Raw genomic sequence first — 16,215 nt, forward strand, 5'->3', positions numbered from 1 at the left:
CTGTGCAAGAGAAATATCTAATTTTGAAAAGGGCAAATAGGATAAAACTAAAACATTGGGTGACAGCAGTATGTAAGTCTGGAGGAAGTGATCCGAGTTCAGGTGTTTTAAGGTTCTTATATTTTTAAGAGGAAGAAAAACATAATTAACTTTAGCCTTTGTCAAATTTAATACATATTTCAAACTAACTAGAGTAGCCATTAATAGAATAGAACCTATAACTTCACATCAGTGTGATGGGGAGAAGGAATGGGAAAGAACATATGAAGAAACAGTACACTCATTCAAAAAAAATAACAAGGAAGAAAATGAAAAAGGAAGGGAAAGAAATATAAATTAAAAGGCCAGGTTCAGATGTATTAATAAACCACCTAAATGTACAAAATTATCTTGTTAAAGATAAAATTTTTTAAAATTTAATATGGAAAAGCAAAGATATACACTGTTTAAAAGAGTTACACCCAAAATATAAAGATTTGAAAAGAACAGGAGTTAATAGATGGAAATAAACTCACGTGATTGGACCCACAGAGTACTTAGAAGTAAAGCACAAACTGTCCTACTCAATAGCACTTCTTACACATAGCAGAATTCACAATTATGTGCAGATTTTTACGGAATAGTTATCTTTAAGAGCTCTAGTTAGTGAGACACCAATGTGTTTTACTTCTTGTAAGTGTGTTTGATACTTTGTTTAAATTGACTTTTACCTGCGAATGTGCCCTTTGTTCTCTTTTCTTATGATAATCAGGAAGAACCAGAAAGAAATAGGTTTTGGGAGCAAGTAGGGTATAGTTTGGTCACTTGAACAAAACTGAAATATCTTTCAGCCAACTGATTGCTCTTCATGACATACAGAATTAAAGACCCTCTGATTGTTAACTCCTGTAGGAGTTTAAACCATATTTAAAACAACAAAGTAAGGGACACGGGGTGCTGCAGGAGCACATGCTTGTAATCCCAATGGTTCCAGAAGTAGAAGCGGGAGGATTTTGAGTTCAAAGCCAATCTCAGTAGAAGTGAGGTGCTAAGCAGCTCATTGAGACCCTGTTTCTAAATAAAATATAAAAAGGATTGCGGATGTGGCTCAGTAGTTAAGTATCCCTTACCTCAATCCCCAATACCAAAAAAAAAAAAAAAAAGGAAAAAACTAACATTATATAATGTTTTCAGTACATAATTTTGCCATCTATTACAGTGAATAAGGAAACCTGAATTTAAATGAAACTTTACAGGAATAATAAGAATGATTTTCAATGCTAAATTAAACAGAGCAAAAGGAGAGTCAGTAATAAAGTAAAAGACTTTAATTGCACTTCAATGGATAGAATAGACATCAGAGTAAAAACAGAACCCTCTCCAATTCAGAATGTTTAAGAAGTGACAAGTCTTATATCAACAGTCAGATAGTATTTAGAATAAATTACTTTTCATTAATCTAACAATTATTTAATCTAACAATTATTAATCTAAATAATTGCACGCTTAGTATGTGCGTGCCTCTGTTTTAGGGACACAGCACTAAACAAAACATTTCCAAACTCCCACCTCTATGGTGTTTATAGTCTAGTGGAAGCAAGGGACAATTCCTGGAACATGTATTATACCAGATAATTCAACTTCTACAAAGACATGGTGGAAGAGAGCAATACGAAGTTTTCAGGGAGAGACTGCAGTTTTAGGTGGGGTAGATGGGGAAGTCCTCACAGAGAGGGTGATTGATATTTGAACAAAAACATGAAGGAGAGAGGATATGAGTCATGAAGATAAACTGGCAGACCATTTCAGGCAGAGGGATCAGCAAATGCAAAGGTTGTGAGCAGGACTATGGCCAGTGTGTTCAAGAAACACCAAGGAGGAGGCATGAATGTGGAGAAAGCCAGAGGAATAGTGGTTGGAGTTGAGTTCAGAGACAGTGAGGCATCAGGTCCCTGTGACTTCATAGGACATTTTGAGGACTTTGGAGGTTTGAATGTGATTGTAAGGACTTTGACTTAAAAAAAAATTGATAAAATGTATAAAACAAGAGAGTGTCATTTTAAACATCTTTAGAATTAGAACTCATTACCATTAAGTACATTCACGATGCTGTGCAACCATCACAGCAATCTATTTCCAAAATATTTTATAACCCCATACTGAAAGTCTGTCTCCCATTCTCTCTCCTTGTAAGGTAGTAACTTCTAATCTACTTTCTATCTATGAATTTGCCTGTTGTAGATATTTCATATCAGTGAAACATACAATGTTTGTTCTTTTGTACCGAGCTTATTTCACTTAATGTTTTCAAGGTTCATTCATGTGGTAGACTGTACCAGCACTTCAATCTTTTCTATGACTAACATCTGTTTTATGTATATACCACTTTTATTTATTCATTTATCTGTTGATAACCATTATGGTTGTTTTCACTTTTGGCTATTGTGAGTAATGCAGCTATGAACACTGATGTACAAGTTTCTGCTTCAGTCCTTGCTTTAATTCTTTTTTTTTTTCGTAATTTAATTTTTATTTTTGCAGTACTGCAGATTGAACCCAAATCCTTGCATGTCTAGACAAATGCTTTATCATTGAGCTACATCCCCAGTACTTTTTAAACTTTATTTTGAGACAGGGCCTTGTTAAGTTGCCTAGGAGCTCTGAACTAGTGATCCTCCTGCTTCAGCCTTCTAAGCAGTGCATGCCAGAGACCCGGCCTTGCTTTCACTTCCTTTGGGTATATACCTAGGATTGGAATTGCTGAATCCTATGTTAATGAAATGTTTTATTCTTTTGAGTAAAGCTCCTGCTGTTTTCCACAGTAATATCATTTTATATTTCCAGTGTTAAAGTATAAGCTTTTCAGATTTTTCCACATCCTCACAAATATTTGTTATTTTCTACTTTTAAAAATATAACCATTCTAGCTGTGAAGTGATAGTTTTGGTTTGTATTTTCTTAATGATTATTAAGTTGAGCATCTTTTCATATACTTAATAGCCATTTGTGTATCTTCTTTAAAGAATTGTATTCAAGTCCTTTGCCTGTTAAAATTGAATTATTTTGTCTTTTTATTGTGAGAGTTCTTTATATATTCAGGATAGTAACTTCTTATACGTACTCATATGATTTGCACATATTTTCACCCTTCTGTATTTCTTTTCTTGACACTGTCCTTTCATGTTTTCTGTATCCTGTGTTTTTGTTCCTCAGTACCTCCATTACTTCCTGGTTTTGCATTTACTTGGTTTTTGTTGGCTTGCTTCTGGTGGTGTTGGGGATTGAAGTCAGTGCTTTGTACTTGCTTGGCAGGTACTTTACCACTGAAATACACTCCCATTTAGTTTTTGTTGCTGCTCTCATCCTTGTTTTATAGTATACCAATATGAGTCCATTTTTCTTTCCTGTTTAATATCTATTTTAGTTATATTCTTAAGTGGTTAGTAATGCCACAAGTTAAATGTTGAAGATGTTAATTGTAATTCCCAAGATGCCCCCACTAAGGACTTTGGCTTTTGATCTGAGTAAAATGGAAAACTATTGGAGGCTTTTGACTGGATCTGTGTTTCCTTTTAGTCTGGCTGCTAGGCTAAAAAGAGACTGCTAAGGATAGATGCCAAACTGGAGCTGAAATGCAAAATAGGTTTTAAAATAAACCAGGCAAAAAATTATGGTGGATTAAAATATATGGGCAATGACACATGGTATCACTGGGATTTGTGTTCAGATTTGGAGTGTACATTTCAAGGAAAAATAAACAGGATTTACTACAAAATTTTTTGTGAACTCTTGAGAGAAAGATAAGAGTGACTTCAAACATTTTGGAAAAAAACAAATTTCAGAATTCCAAATTTTAGGATATGTGTGTGTATTAAATAGACTCTTCATCAATATATTTTGAAATGTATTCCACATTTAGAATAAACTAAAACATCTCAAGGATATGATATTTTCACATGTTGAATGTCAGGATAGGTAATGGAAACAGGAAAGCACATTCCTCATACCATCTGTGTGTACTATACCCAGAAATAGGTCTATTGAGAGTGAAGATAACTGAATACTCTAAGAGTGTAAATTTGTGAAAGGAAGAAAGGGAGAGAAGGAAGGAAAGAAAAGAGGAAAAGGAGTTCAGTTATGTTCACACTGCCCTTACCAAATGAGCAAAATTTGTTAAAGATAGATTTTAGAAAGAATTTTAACAGCAAAATATTTCTGCTAAGAAAATGAAAGAATTTTTTTATCAATTCTGACACTTGAGCATATCAGAAAAACCTCATCCCTTCACTTATATAAAGGGTAGAGAAAATGCAAATCTATACAGTCTTCTGGAATTTGATTAATGGAAATATTCTAAAATTGGTTTGTATTGACTTTGTATGACTTAAATTTACTAAATTTACTTAGCATCACTATGTACTTTGAACAGGTGACTTATTGTGTATAAATCATACTTCAATACAGTTATTAAAAATTATATAAATATGTCAGGCATGCAGGCACATACCTGTAATCCCAGCTACTTAGGAGGCTGAGGCAAGGGGATTTCAAGTTCAAGGTCAGCCTGGGCAACTTAGCAAGACCCTGTCTCAAAATAAAACATACAAAAAGGGCTCAGTCAGAGAGCATCCCTAGGATCAATCTCCAGTACTGCAAAAACATGTGTATCTGTATGTATGCACACACACACACACACACACACACACACACACACACACCAGAAAATTAAAAAGCAAAGCTTGTTTCCTTGATCATTGTGAATAATATGTTAATACTCATGGACAAATTTTGTTAAACTTTTAATACCATTATAATTTTAGTTTCAGTTCTCTATTTCGGTATTTTTATGTTAAAAGAGTATGTGTTTTCTACAGTGGTAGTCTCAATTTTAGTTTTTTCAATAATAAGCCAAATACTTTATAAAACTAGTATTAAGCAACCTATTTGTATGGAAATAGTATAATAAAGCCCAACAACAATGCGTGTGACTCGATGGAAGCAGGCATTAATTAGGAGTTCTGTTTTCATACAAGGAAATTACTTAAATGATAGTATAATATAAAGTATAACATTTCCACATGTACTCATATTAAAATAAATAAATTGTTTAAATAGTCTATAAATATATGTACCACACTGTTAATTAACTTCTGCTGAAAGGATATGGCTTAGAAGAAAATATATTTGTTTCTTCGTATATTACTTGAACAATTAAAAGGAAGCAAAGTACAGAGAGACTAAACACCTGAGAAAAAAAGAGACAGACCAGGCCCTCAATAAAGCAGTGGTGATAAAGAAGCAGTTAAACACACACAAAAAATTTAGTTCCCAATTGATATGGTACAAAACCATTGTGGGATTAAAAAGAATGAAGAATTACATTACATTACATGAAATTATTCCGATCAGAACTATAAACACTACTTCAATATAAATCTTATAAACATTATTAAATTTATGAAGCAAAATGGAAGATTTGACTAAAAGAAGAACATACACTATGATGTGTACATTTTGGTTAATAAGCAGAAAGCAAGTAGGAAAATGGAGAAAAGGAAATAAAGATGACAATGAGAATATTAATGATAAAGGCTAGTGAATAGAGGAATCTTTTTTACTCTGTTCTTTCTTTAAAGGTTTTCAGAAAACAAAATAATCAAAAGAATATGAAAAAAGAAACCTTGTTATAATTAGGTGGTGACAAAATATATTGATTAAATTGGTTACAAAGAATTCTTTGAATAGAAAAATGTGCCCCATCTTTATATATCATTAAGTAGCATTTTTTAAACAGTTACCTCTAGTGTCCTCTTAAATATTATTCAGTTTGCTAGCTTTCAAATGCATGCTTAAGTAATGAGGATTTTTTTTCATGATTTTCAACCAAGAATTTTTTTCTATTTCCTGTATTAGCATTTAACAACATAATGAGAAACATGAAAAACAGCTCACTTCATCACTGTAACTGAGATGTTAATGTCAAAAAGAAAAAGTTTTCCCAAAATTTGGTTTTTAAAAAGCATAGTAAACCCAGGCATGGTGGCGCATGCTGGCAATCCCACTGAGTCAGGAGGCTGAGGCAGATCTCAAGTTCAAGCCAGTCTCAGCAACTTATTTAAATCCTGTCTCAAAACCAAAAGAACTGGAATGTACCTCAGTAGTAAAGTACCCCCGTTTGGATGGGGTGGTACTGGGTAATCCCTAGCACCCCTCTGCAAGAAAACAAACAAACAAACAAAAAAACAGTAAAAACAAAAGATTGCTTGGTAAAAATTTAATACAACATTTGAAAAGAAAAATATTGGGGCTGGGGATGTAGCTCAGTGGTAGAGTTTGGGGATCCACCACCAGCAGTGTAAACAAAGGCAAAAAACAGAAAAGAAAAATGTTAAATACAATACAAAAATATTTAAAGTAAAGGTGATACTCTCCTACTTCATAACTTACTCCCATTTACCAGAGGTGACTGTTTTTAAAGTTTGGATGAAATATAAAGATCTCCATTATTTTCATATTAAACAACATAAATGTGCATTATCAACTTTGTACCTTGTGGGGTTTTTTAATATTTTTTTTACTTGTCATTGGGCTTTATTATTTTATTTATTTATTTTCACGTGGTGCTGTGAATGAGATCCAGTGCCTCACACATGTTAGGCAAGCACTCTACCACTGAGCTACAACCCAACCCCATACCTGTGGTTTCAAATTATAAAATATATGGTTCCTTTAATTACATGACTTAGGAGATTACAATTCTGAACTATCCATGTATGAATATACTATTGGCTTGCAGTTAATAATTTTAAATTGAGAAAAACTAAATTCAGGTCAATTGTTCATTCATCATTTGCTTCTACAATGTGATAAAATTGTTATCTTGTCTCACTGATTCTCACTTGAGGGCAGTTCCCTCTCCCTGATGAATATTTCACAATGGAGACACTTGTCTGGAGACATTTTTGATTAATTCAACTAGAAAGGACTTTAGCACTTGGGCCATGCTAGGCACGAGTGTTATAATTGAGGGGTTCTGCTAAACATACCACAATGCACAGAACAGATCCCTACAACAGAAGATTATCTTGTCCAAAATGTCAGCAGTAAGTACTAGAATTGAGAAAGCTTCCCTTATAAGAGATTAGAGAGAACCACCCACACTGACTGCTTATTTTTCCTACTTAACCCCTTTATGCTTTGTTTTCCTAATCTATATAATAAGGTAGTACCTGTCCTGTAGGGTTGTTGAGACAGGTATTAATAAAACCAATCATGTGAAACACTTAGAATAATGTTTGACACATAGTAGGGATTTGGGCTGTTATTATGTTGTCAATTTAGCATGAGAATCTAGACCTGTCATCAAAACTACAAATTTTTCAGTTTTTTTTCTGTCATAAATAAGTTTCTTGTAATAAGTAAAATGTAATCAAAAGAAAAAAATGCAATCAGTCTGAAATTCTCATGATACTAATATATGAATCAAAGTTAGCAATTGGGGAGAATTTTAAAACACAATTATAATTTACTAAGTTAACTTTATGTTCCTAAATATATTTCTTATGTATATTTTTCTTTAAATATTTAAAAATCATAGCTTAAGTTATGGGGTAGAGCTGTATTCCTTAGACACTTTTGTTTTTTGAAAAAAATTGATAAAACTGATAAACCCCTAGCCACACTAATGAAGAGAAAAAAAAAACCCAAATTACTAAAATTTGCAATGAAAAATGAAAAATCAAAACAGACACAACTGAAATACAAAAGATAATTGGAAACTATTTTGAAAACTTATATTTCAATAAAGTAGAAAATATTGAAGACATTAACAAATTTGTAGAGGATATGACCTACCTAAACTTAATCAGGAGGTCACACACAATTTAAATAGAAATTTCAAGTAATGAAATAGAAAAACACCTTCAAAAGCCTACCAACCAAGAAAAGCCCAAGACGGGACAGATTCTCAGCCAAGTTCTACAAGATCTTCAAAGAAGAATTAACACCAATACTCCTCAAATTAGCCCATGGAACAGAAAGGTGATTCTATTCAGAAAGGTGACCCCTCCAAACTCATTCTATGAGGATAATATCACCCCGATACCAAAACCAGACAAAGACCTATCAAGGAAAGAAAACTTCAGACCAATATCCCTGATGAATACAGATGAAAAAATTCTCAATAAAATTCTGGCAAATCGCATACAAAAACATATTAAAAAGACAGTACACCACAATCAAGTGGGGTTCAGCACAGGGATGCAGGGTTGGTTCTACATATGGAAATCAATAAATGTAATTCATCATATCAATAGAATTAAAAACAAGAATCATATGATCATCTCAATAAATGTAGAGAAAGTATTTGACAAAATATAGCACCCCTTCATTTTCAAACCATGAGAAAAACTAGGGAGAGTAGGAACTTACCTCAACATTGGAAAAGCCATATATGCTAAACCCAAGGCCAACATAATTCTAAACAGAGGAAAATTGAAAGCATTCCCCCTAAACTGGAACAAGACAAGGATGCCCTCTTTCACCACTTTTATTCAACATGGTCCTTGAAACTAGCCAGACAAATAAGACAGAAAAAAGAAATTAAAGGTACACAAACAGATAAAGAACTCAAACTAACACTATTTGCTGATGACTTGATTCTATATTTAGAAGATTCAAAAAATTCCATGAAAAAAATTTCTAGACTATATGAATTTGGCAAAGTAGCAGAAAAAGCAATACCCATAAATCAAATGCATTCCTATACATCAGCAATGAATCCATTGAAAGGGAAAGAAAACTACCCCATTCACAGAAGCCTCAAAAAAAAATTTAAAAACCTTGGGAATCACTCTAACAAAAGAGATGAAAGACCTCTACAATAAAAACTACAGAACACTAAAGAAGGAAAATGAAGAAGACCTTAGAAAATGGGAATACCTCCCTTGCTCCTGGATAGGCAGAGTTAATATCGTCAAAATGGCCATAATACAAAAAGGATTATACAAATTTAATGCAATTCCTATTAAAATCTCAATGACATTCTTCATAAAACTAGAAAAGGCAATCATGAAGTTCATTTGGAAAAATAAGAGACCAAGAATAGCCAAAGCAATCCTTAGCAAGAAAAGTGAAGCAAGAGGCATCAAAATACCAGACCTCAAACTATAATAATAGAAGAGGTATAATAATAAAAACAGCATGGTACTGACACCAAAATAGACAGGTAGACCAATGGTACAAAACAGAAGACACAGAGAAAAACCCACATAGATACAGTTATACTAGACAAAGGCACCAAAAACATTCACTGGAGAAAAGATAGCCCCTTCAACAAATGGTGCTGGGAAAAATGGAAAGCCACATGTAGCAAAATGACAATAAACCTTTATCTCTCACCCTGTATAAACTCAACTCACAGTGGATCAAAGACTTAGGGACTAGAACAGAGACCCTGCTCCTATTAGAAGAGAAAGTAGGCCCAAATCTTCACCACAATGGCCTAGGATCTGACTTCCAAAAGACCCCTAAAGTGGAAGAAGTTAAATCAAGAATCAATTAATGGGGTGGATTCAAAGTAAAAAGCTTATTCTCAGCAAAAGAAACAATCAATAATGTGAAGAGAGAGACTACAGATTGGGAGAAAATCTTTACCACATGCACCTCAAATAAAGCATTAATCTCTAGGATATATAAAGAACTCAAAAAACAACACCAAAAAAGCAATTAACCCAATCAATAAATGGGCTAAGACACTTCACAGGAGATATAAAATTGATCAATAAATATATAAAAAAAATTTTTAACATCTTTAGAAATTAGAGAAATGCCAATCAAATCTAAGATTTCATCTTAGTCCAATCAGAATGGCAATTACCAAGAATACAGGCCACAATAAATGTTGGTGAGGATGTGGGGGAAAAGGTACACTCATACATTGCTGGAGGGAATGCAGACTGGTGGAGCCACTCTGGAAAGCAGTGTGGAGATTCCTTAGAAAACTTGGAATGGAACCACTATTTGACCCAGCTATCCCACTCCTCATTTTATACCCAAAGGACTTAAAATCAGCATACTACAGTGACAAAGCCACATCAATGTTTATAGCACCTCAATCCACAATAGCTAGATTATGGAACCCACCTAGATGCCCTTCAATAGATGGATGGATAATGAGAATGTGTATACACAATGCAATAACATTACTCAGTCATAAAGAAGAATCAAATTATGGCATTTGCAGGTAACCAGATGGAGCTGGAGAATATCATGCTAAGTGAAATAAGCCAATCCAAAAAAACCAAAGGCTGAAAGTTTTTTCTGATAAGTGGATGCTGATCACTAATTGGGGGGGACTTAAGGGAAGAATGTAGGAACACCAGATTGTGTAGAAAGAAATGAGGTGAGCGGAGGGCCAGCAGAGAATGAAAGATGGTGGAATGAGACAAACATCATTACTCTATGTACACGTACACAAATGGTGTGACTACATGGTGTACAAACAGAGAAATGAAAAGCTGTAATCCATTTGTGTACCATGAATCAAAACGCATTTTGCTGTCATGGATAACTAAGTAGAAACAATGAAAAATAAATTAAATAAAATATAGAAATGCCTCAGATCATCTGAGGGGTACTCTAAACTGTAACATCACATTCCACAAGGGCATCCAAACTGGTGCCCTGGGAGACTCTGCCAGAAGCGCAGGAAGTGTGGTTCCCACTCATCTGCATAGAGAAAATATGTGAGGCCTTGGAAACCAAAGGGAACAAAATGCTAAAATGCACCTCCTGTGGAATGTTTCACTCACTGGAACATCATAAACATTATAACACACCTTTAAAATAGTATGACTTGAAGGGTAAAAGATCTACTCACCACAGAACACAGCACAGGAAGCAACTGAGTTATAGCTTTCAAAAATAACAAAACCTTAACTCTATCTACTGATGAGTTTGCACACAGTGTCAACTTTCTTACCCAGCTGCTTGGTATGAATCCTGCATGCATTCTGAAGAGTACCTGGCTCTGTGCATTTACCTATGACAGACACACAACAGTGAGGGTGCCCTGACTTCATCACAAAGCACACCCACACCCTGCCCTCTGGAGCTGCCAGAACCAAGGGCTCTTAGCATCTTCACACTGACCCAACAGTTCAACTTCCAGAAAGAGAGTAGTCAGCAATACACAGAAATATTCAGAGATAAACATGCTCTCTTTACCAGAAAATGTAAGCTAAACACTCAAACATTAGGAGGTGACTCAATCCATTATCAGAAATCTTTGTAATGCAATGTTAAATTATGGTCAAAATTCTATTAAGAAGGAATATAGTAGTACATGTTTTATTAAATAAAAATTGGACCCCACACAGTATGTAGTTAAGCCTACTTAGCAATTACACACATACAAATATGCTATAACTTCCAGTGCACACACAAACGTGTATCTGAATGGTGGGTATTTTACCCTCTCCACATCACAGTATCCTCTTTAAGACTTTTCTATAATGTAGAATGTACAATACCAAATATAAACAATTTTCTAAAGAAATAAGAGTTATTATGGTTACCTCATGGAAAAAAAATTACTAATCTTACACTGATAATATAAATAAAAGTCCACTGTAATTTTTACAGTTAAAAAAACACTTCCTCACTTTTGTCTCCACCGTCTCTACTCAGCCTGTCCTCACGTGCAGCCACCTTCACCATCTAAGGAGGACTACACCACGGCTTCCTCATGAGCGGCACGGAGACGTGTCGGGAATGCAGGGCCAGTCAGGAAACAAGCTCAGAGACACTGACAACACACTTAAGGGATGCTCGGCCCTTGGTCTCTCAGCCCTAGGCGTGAGTTGTGACATGATGCCACATGAGCTTCCAGAAGCGGAGTCCCTGAGTGGAAGTGACAGGAACCTGGACAGTAAAGAGAATTAGAATGCAAACTGGAACACAACTGAATGGTAGGCGAGAGTCAAGAGAAGAATGTGTCAAACCTGACTGCTTTCGGAAAAATACGCTGGTGTCAGCTAACAGAAATTAAAACGGACAAATGTAAAAGGTTTCAAATTATCTGACATAACAATACCTGTGTTATGGAGTTCGGCGATGAAATGCCGTTCACTGCTTCTACAGGCAAGTGGGGGTCTGCGCAAGTTGCACATCTCCGTGGGGGAGAAGTGTTGCAGGTCCTAATTGTGGTCCACGCCCTCAGCTGTGGCAGCAGCCCCCAGATCACCATCCGTTTCTTCTTAATTAGAGGAACTGCCGCAGCTGCGGCCTCAAAGGAAGCAGAACGCCACCCTCCCACTGGAGTCCCACACCACCCTTCTTCAGAGCACTCCGAAGGGGTTTATATAGCCCTTGTCTCACTGCTGTTGGTCCAACCTTATGCTAACCATGGTTTGAGAGAAAGACCAATGATATTGGTCCAAATTTATGCTAATTAGTGCATACTAACGCTAATCCAAATTATGCTAATTAGTGCGTGGAAACGTACTAACGTTATTAGTCAGGTTTTTTTGAATATTTATAGTAGATTCATTTATGACAGTTAATCAACTTGTGAATGAATGGGCTGGGTGTAGCTCAGCTGCAAAGCACTTGCTGAATTCTTCAAGCCCTGGGTTCAATCCCCAGTTCCAAAAAAGAAAAGACAAAAAAGAGAACTCCACGAAGAAACAGTAAGAACAGGGAATGTGCAAATAAGCAAATTTTATCAATATACAAAAACTTACTCAAGACACTCTGCTGGTCTGCTCTTCTGCACTTCAGTTCGTCTTCTTGCACCGCCACCACTAGGGAGATCGTGCAACTGCAGACGGGGCAGTGTGCCAGTCATATTGGTGTCAACTTCTGGGAGGTGATCAGCAACCAGGATGGTATCAATCCTACCACAGGGACAGCCATCTGCAGGTGGAGCACATCAAAGTACATTACAAGGTCACCAGTGGCATGTAGGTGCCCCATGCTGTGCTTGTGGACCTAGAGCCTGCCACCATGGACTCTGTGCTAAAATCCCTTTGGGCAGATCTTTAGGCCCAACTTCGTTTTTGGTCAGAGTGGTGCTGGGAGCAGCTGGGCCAAGGGGCACTACACGGAACATGTGGAGCTGTTGGACTCTGTGAGGAAGAAGGCAGAGAACTGTGACTACCTCCAGAATTTCCAACTGACCCACTCCAGAAGGAGTACCCAGACAGGATCATGAACTGGGTAGCCTTGCCCAAAATGTCAGACACAGAGGTTCAGCCCTGTGATGCCACTCTCAATCCACCAGCATACTTCCATTTGTAAGACATTTCATGAGTCAATACTTCAAATACATAAGGTTTGTAAGGAGTTTAGAATGGTTGGAGGAACCTGAATAGGGGCATGTAGAAATATGTTAAGGTGATCAAATGCTTCTATAGCTTATTTTTCATAGTAGTCATACAACATACATGTTTGGCAAAAATCCAGGGAATACTATACCTAAAAATAATAGGCATTATTTTATGCTAATTAAATTTCAATATAACTAATCTAAACATTTGCTTTATAATATGTAGGTTTAAAATAATGTTGGTAACTGCTAGTGCTAATCTATCCAAAATGGTCTTGACTCCAATTCTAGCATCAGTTTTCAACATATCTTGTCGGGGTTGGGATTGTAGCTCAAGGGCAGATCACTTGCCTAGCATGTGTGAGGCACTAGGTTTGATCCTCAGCACCACATAAATAAATAAAATAAAGGTATTGTGTCCATCTACACCTAAAAAAATTAGGGTTAGGGTTTCTTTTGGGGTTAGGTTTTCTTTTGCAAGCAAAGAAAGCAAGGAGAATACTGAAGAAACTAAGAAGTCCAGTGACATATGTCTTTAGTCACGAATGTCTTTATTTGGATGTTGGGGGTTGTTGGCAGGAATAACCTCTCCTGATGTAATTACTGTTTTTTTTGACTGGGTATGATTCTCTAGAGGGCTCTACCTTCAGGGTGAAAATATGAGCACCAAATTTCTCCACAACCCTCCATCATATTTCCACTCTGAAACCTCACCTATGCACCATGAATGGTCACTCCTTAGTCAAAGTGGCCTGGGAGGATTGTCTCTGGTAATAGGACAAATTGCAGTCATGTGACCTTTATCTCCAAGGTACTTTGGTAGCAGCTAACCCTGTTTCCAGGTAGGGATCTTGTCAGGCTTCTGAAAAGACTTAAGGGTGGAGATGCTTCATCCTCTGTGCCATCTTTCATCACTTCTATTCAATATCATCCTTGAAACTCTAGCCAGAGCAATTAGAGAGACCAAAGAAATTAAAGGGATACAAATAGGAAAAGAACTCAAACTATTCCTATTTGCCGATGACATGATTCTATATTTAGAGAAGCCAAAAATCCCACCAGAAAACTTCTACAACTCATAAAAGAATTCAGTAAAGTAGCAGGATATAGAATCAATGCTCGTAAATCTAATGCATTTTTATTCATAAGTGATGGATCCTCTGAAAGAGAGGTTAGGAAAACTACCCAATTCACAATAGCCTCAAAAATAAAATAAAATACTTGGGAATCAATCTAACAAAAGAGGTGAAAAACTTCTACAATGAGAACTACAGAACACTAAAGAAAGAAATTAAAGAAAACCTTAGAAGATGGAAAGATCTCCCATGTTCTTGGATAGGCAGAATTAATATTGTCAAAATGGCCATACTACCAAAAGTGCTATACTGATTCAATGCAATTCCAATTAAAATCCCAATGACATACCTTACAGAAATAGAGCAAGCAATCATGAAATTCATCATCTGGAAGAATAAGAAACCCAGAATAGCTAAAGAAATCCTTAGCAGGAAGAGTGAAGCATGGGGTATTGCAGTACAAGAACTTCAACTATACTACAAAGCCATAGTAACAAAAACGGCATGGTATTGGTATCAAAATAGACAGGTAGATCAATGGTACAGGACATGGATACAATTTTCTCATACTAGACAAAGGACCCAAAATATGCAATGGAGAAAAGATAATCTCTTTAACAAATGGTGCTGGGAAAACTGGAAATCCATATGCAGCAGAATAAAACCAAACCCCTATCTCTTGCCCTGCTCAAAAATCAATTCAAAATGGATCAAAGACCTTGGAATCAGACCAGAGATGCTTCATCTTATAGAAGAAAAACTAGGTCCAAATCTTCAATATGTCTGCTTAGGATCAGACTTCCTTAACAGGATTCCCATAGCACAAGACATAAAAGCAAGAATCAATAACTGGGATAGATTCAAACTAAAAAGTTTTCTCTCAGCAAAGGAAACTATCAGCAATGTGAAGAGAGAACCTACAGAGTGGGAGAAAATCTTTGCCAATCATACTTCAGATACAGCACTAATTTCCAGAATATATAAAGAACTCAAAAACTCTATACCAATAATACAAATAACCCAATCTACAAATGGGCTAAGGAAATGAACAGACATGTCACAGAAGAAGATCTACAAGCAATAAACAGATATATAAAAAAATGTTCAACATCTCTAGTAATAAGAGAAATGCAATCAAAACTACCCTAAGATTCCATCTCACCCCAATTAGAATGGCAATTATCAAGAATACAAGCAACAAGAGGTGTTGACGAGGATGTGGGGAAAAAGGTACACTCATACATTGCTGGTGGGTTGCAAATTAGTGCAGCCACTCTGGAAAGCAGTGTGGAGATTCCTTAGAAAACTTGGAATGGAACCACTATTTGACCCAGCTATCCCACTCCTTGCCTATACCCAAAGACTTAAAATCAGCATACTACAGAGATGCAGTCACATCAATGTCATAGCTGCTCAATTCACAATAGCCAGATTGTGGAACCAACTTAGATACCCCTCAATTGATGAATGGATAAAGAAACTGTGGTATACATACAATGGAATATTACTTAGCCATAAAGAATAATAAAATTATGGCATTTGCAGGCAAATGATGAAATTGTAAATATTCATGCTAAGTGAGATAAGCCAATCTCAATAAACCAAAGGATGAATGATATCGCTGATAAGCAGATGATGACACCAGTGGGGTGTGGGAGGGAGGCAAGAATGGAGAAGGAGGGACTGTATAGAGGGACAAGCGGGGTGGGAGGGATAGTGGGGATGGGAAAATAGCAATGAGTCAAACACTATTACCCTATGTAAATGTATGACTACACAAATGGTATGCCTTTACTTCATGTACAGAGAAACAATATGTATCCCATTTGTGTA

At 35.9% G+C, this 16,215-nt stretch overlaps 1 pseudogene; it reads left to right on the forward strand.

The window, feature by feature from the left end:
* Window positions 1–12,098: 12,098 nt before the first annotated feature.
* On the forward strand, window positions 12,099–13,278 carry LOC124961314 (tubulin beta-4B chain-like; annotated as a pseudogene).
* Window positions 13,279–16,215: the final 2,937 nt, after the last annotated feature.

This window comes from Sciurus carolinensis, chromosome 12, assembly GCF_902686445.1.
Source record: "Sciurus carolinensis chromosome 12, mSciCar1.2, whole genome shotgun sequence".
NCBI classification, from domain to species: domain Eukaryota; kingdom Metazoa; phylum Chordata; class Mammalia; order Rodentia; family Sciuridae; genus Sciurus; species Sciurus carolinensis.